Below are 5,269 nucleotides of genomic sequence, written 5' to 3' on the forward strand. Positions count from 1 at the left end.
TTGGACGAGCCCACGTGGTCATGAGTGAATTCCAGATATTGGACGTGGAGTTGGCCTTTGGTTTAGCTTCTTTCAGATTGTGGCTATGCCCCATTTTTTCCTCTTGGAGTAAGAAAGTATTTCACTTTTGATTTTTACGGGGGCCCACAGTTGAGAGATTTTTAACTTTTAAAAGAGGTTTTTCTTTTTTGTTTGTTTGTTTTCGAGACAGGGTTTCTTTGTGTAGTCTTGGCTATTCTGGAGCTCACGCTGTAGACCAGGCTGGCCTTGAACTCACAGAGCTCTACCTGCCTCTGTCTCCTGAGTGCTGGTATCATAGGCGTGCGCCACCAGGCCTGGCTTTTAAAGGTATTTTAACATATAATTTTATTTATTTTGCTGTTCATTGGTGTTTTGCCTGTATGTGTACCTGTGTGAGGGTGTCAGACCCCAGGAACTGGAGTTACAGACAATTACGAGCTGCCGTGTGAGTGCTGGGAATTGAGCCTGGTTCTCTGAGCACAGCTTGTACCCCTGAGCCATCTCTCCAGCCCTGAGATTGGATATTGAACTTTTTTGTTTTTTCGGAAGAGCAGCCAGTTCTCTATCTGCTGAGCCATCTCACCAGCTCCAAACTGCAGGCTGTTATTTTAAGACAGGATGTTAAGAAGAGGTAAGACAGGATGTTTTAAGGGAAAAGCCTACTAAGACAGGATGTTTGTACAGGGAGGTGAGATAATGAGTGGAGAAGGTCCATCCTGCAGGGGAGCTCTTTAAGCATTAAACAATTGGGTAGCTTCAGGTAGTTCCTAGGACTGGCCAGATTCCCTCCGCCCCTGCCTCCCACAGAGCTGTGCCATCAGGGCTGCTGAGACACTCTCGGACAAGCTGAGCCATCTGTAGGCTGTGCAGTGAGCTCCAGCTTCCAGCTTTTGTGAGCTGCCTTCCATGCTGGGTGCGCTTTGGTGACGCAGCTGTCTTTGAGTCATTTCTGCTCCCATAATCCCTCACCTCGCCCATACTCCTATACGCAACCGCAGTGAAACTCACTGGTCCACCTTGGGTGGTGTGCACTGGATGGCCTTAGATGGTATCCGTACTTTGTCCTGTTGTCAGTTCCCTCTTTGGGGTGAGCAAATGTTTGCTTATATACCCCCAAGAACAGTGTCTTCAACAGTGTCAGCCTAGCAGTGTTTAGGACAGCTGTTCTTAACCAAAAGGTCGTGACCCCTCTGGCAAACCTCTGTTACATTGCGATCCATAACAAAAGCAAAATTATGGCTGCGGGTCACTACACCGTGAGGCACGGTATGAAGGGGCCGTAGCGTCGGGGAGGTTGAGAAGCACTAGTTAGGCGGACCTGAGGCCTTACAAGCTTCCTAGTGGGCGGCCTTGAGGTTACTGATATCACGGCCTTCCTGACCATTAGGTCAGTTTGCTCAGCCGCCTGCTGCCACCATAATGTAGTCCCTTGACACAGGCCTGGTTAATATGTTCATGGACTGGAACCTCCAAAACTATGGGCAAAGTAAGGCTGTGAGTTGATGGTCCCAGGTGTTTGTTACAGTGGCAGCTGCCTTGATAGGGACTCTAGCAAGCCCCAGCATGGGGCTGCCAGGCCTTGCCCTTCCCCCTTCCCCCTCCCTTGCTAAAATCCTTTAGGTTACATTTAAAACAATATTTTTAGTATTTTATTTTCTTATTTTTAACTATGTGTACATTGGTGTGTGCACAGGGGCGTAAGCACCCATAGAGGTCAGAGACCTCACATCTCTTAAGAGCAGCAGCTCCAGGCCTTTGCGAGCCTCCTGACGTGAGTGCTAGGAATGGAACTCTGGTCCTTTGCAAATCAGTCAGAGCTCTTAACCACTGAGCCAACTCTCCTAGGTGCTGGCATGATGTTCTTATGGAGTGCATACAATTTACTCTTGTCCATTCAAATGCTGATTTCTCTACCCCACTATCTGGTTTCAATCCCGACATTGCATTGTGGTGCTTAGTCTAAGCATCACCTGTGTCAAGTTTGCGTGAACACGCCACCATTTGTTCTCTGTAATTGTCAATTAAACAACCAGCCAGTGCTGTGCAATGGAGAGAATAGGGTGGGACATCCTGGTCCAGAGGGGAGGAGAAGGAAGCGAGGGGGAGTAGGAGGAGAGAGAGATCGGCTAGAGGGGACTTGGAACCATGAGGAGAGGTGAACTGGATGTGACTAGAGGCAGGTGTGGTGGGTGAATTCTGGGTGGGGGAGGCCGTGCGGGCTTGGAGGTTTGGGATGGAGCGATCACTGCCCAGCATTGTGCTCTAGGTTAATTGGGTAAATCCTGGTCTCTGTGTGGTGATTTGGTGTACAATTGGTTTAGGAATAACCACTGTTTAACTAAAAGCTAAATCAATAGTAAATATGAATCACCCACAACACCTGAGTTACATTTCTAAGGCTACCCCGAGGTCTATGCACCCATGTGGCCATTTCTCCCCGAGGCTACCGAGGTCCGGATAGCAGAGTATTGAAGTCCGGCAATCAAAAGCCTCCTTTGGCTCACCTAATTAACATGTCCAATCAAAATTAAAGACCTCACCCTGACCCAGGCGGAGGGGGAGAGAGTTGGAGGGGTGGTGTTCCCCTTTGCTATTACGTGCTGCCATTTGCGCGGAGTCAGGCCCCCTCTCACGGGGTGGACTGTGCATGCAGTCCGAGTGCGGTTGTTTTCCCACAGTGTCTGTTCCACGATTTTACCAGCGTATCTGGCAGGCAGGTCTCCCTTGTTAGAGGGCAGGGTTTGTAGTTAGGTTCGTGGTTTCTTCTCTGGTAATGGGAAGAGGACCTTCCAGGACCGTGAGCACTACTCAGTAGGGGTGACACGTCTAGCTGGGCGCGACCTTTGTGTTCCATGAGGCACGTATTGTCTTCAGCAATACATACATAGACTTCCCGGCTAGCCTTGCCAATAGCCTGGGATGTTTGAAGTTTTCCGTGGGGCCCCTACGGCTAACAACTCAACTAGATACAACCCATTCCTAATACCAGGTTTCACCTGGTGGTGAGAAATGTCTCCCTGTCACTTGGTGATTCTGTTTCGATTTCTTTCGTGTGTGTATATTTTGGGGAGCCTCCACAGCAGTAGATTCCCATTCGGGTCCTGAAATGGTCCTTAGTGTTAGCTCTCTATCCCTCCTTTACCCCTCCCTTCCATTCCCTTCCCCATTTAACCCTTCCACTCCAGCCTCCCCCTAGCCCTCCATAACAGTATATTTGCTTTCCCCTTCCCTGGGAGATCCTCCCCTCCCCTAGTCCTTGATACCTCTACTGTGTTTACCAAGATGTAGCCTGCGTATTGAAGGCTTAAAAGCCTAGCATCCACATAGGAGAAAACTTAACAGTATTTGTCTTTTGGGGTCTGGGTTACCTCACTCAAGATGCTTTTTTTTTTTTAATTTAGTGCAGTCCGTTTACCTACAGATTTCCTAATTACATTTTTTAAACAGCTGAATAATATTTCATTGTATAAATTTTCATTTTCACATTTTCATTGTCCATTCATCAGTTGCTTGGCATCTAGGCCGTTTTCAGTTTTCTGGCTGTTACGAACAGAGAAGCAGCTAACATGGTTGAGCAATATCTCGGTGGTAGGCTGCTGAGTCCTTTGGGTGTATGCCCCAGAGTGGTGTAGCGGATGTTAAGGTAGAGCTATGCCCAGCTTCCTGAGGAACTGCAGCACTGATTTCCAGAGTGGCTGTACAAGTTCGAACTCCGGCTAGCAATGGAGGCGTGTCCTCCTTACGCCACATCCTCGCCAGCACGAGCTGTCATTTGTTTTATTGATCTTGGCCATTCTGCCGGGTGTTAGATGTAATCGCCGAGTAGTTTTGATTTGCATTTTCCCGATGACTGTGGGTGTTAAGCATTCCTTTACGTGTTTCTCAGCCAGCGCTGTTTCCTCTCCTGAGAATTCTGTTTAGATTTATACCCCATTTTTTAATTAGGTCATTTGTTGCTGTCTAGTTTTATGGTTCTTCCTATTTTGGATATTAGTTCTGTATCCGATGTGTAGGATCTTTTCCCATCCGGTAGCCTACCACTTGGCTTGAATGTTGGTGTCCTTTGCCGCATAGAAGCTTTTCAGCTTTATGAGGTCCCATTTGTTCTTGGTGTCTGTGCTATCGATTTCCTGCTCAGAAAGCCTTTTTCTATGCCAGCGAGTTCCAGCCCATCCCCCATTTTCTCCTCTGTCAGATTCAGCACATCTAGTCTTATGTTGAAGTCCTTGGTCCATTTGGAGTTAGAGTTTTGTGCAGGGTGATACATATGGACCTGTGCGCAGTTTTATACATGCAGACATCCAGTTTGACCATCACTGTGTGTCGAAGAGGTTGTCTTTTCTGCCTTGTGTATTTTTGGCTTCTTTCTCAAAAATTGGAGATCCAGACGCTGGAGAGATGGCTCAGTGGTTAAGAGCACTGTCTGCTCTTCCAAAGGACCCGGGTTCAATACCCAGCACCCACATGGCAGCTCACAACAATCTATAGTGCTAACTCCAAGAGATCTGACCCTTCACACTAATGCACATAAAATAAAATTAAGTAAAAAGAAATCAAGTGCCCAATTTCAAGTGTGTGGAGGTATGTTTGGGTCAGTTTGATCCCATTGTTCAACATGTCTGTTTTTATTACTATAGCTCTGTAGCACAACTTGAAATCTGGGATGGTGATATTTCCATCATCTTATATTGTTCAGGATTGCTTTAGTTATCCCGGGATTTTCATATGAAGCTGAAAATTGTTTTCTTTAATTTGTGTGAAGAATTATATTGTAATTTTGAGGGAACTTGGTTGAATCTAAAAATTGCTTTTGGTAGGGTTGCCATTTTTACAGTACTAATCCATGCATGGTCTCCTTCCATCTTCTGATAGCTTCAATTTTTTAAAAATTTATTATTATGTATACAGTGTTCTGCCTGCATGTACACTTACACACCAGAAGAGGGCACCAGATCTCATTGTAGATTGTTGTGAGCCGCCACATGGTTGCTAGGAATTGAACTCAGGACCTTTGGAAGAGCAGCCAGTGCTCTTAACCTCTTGAGTGCCGGAGACCGAGAGGGAGATGCCGGAGGCTGACTGCCCCAGTAAAATTCCTATGACTCGAACTCCCCTGTTCCTGGCCTTGGGTAATTGTCTAACAAATGGCCTTCAAGATAAATTGTCTCCTTGGAGAGAGACTGGCTGGAACTTCCTGAGAGAAACTGCAAGATGTTCCTTTTCCAGGCCTGCTGAGGCTGACTCCCCC

Source organism: Psammomys obesus, unplaced genomic scaffold, assembly GCF_907164565.1.
Source record: "Psammomys obesus unplaced genomic scaffold, mPsaObe1.curated_primary_1811, whole genome shotgun sequence".
Classification (NCBI taxonomy): Eukaryota; Metazoa; Chordata; class Mammalia; order Rodentia; family Muridae; genus Psammomys; species Psammomys obesus.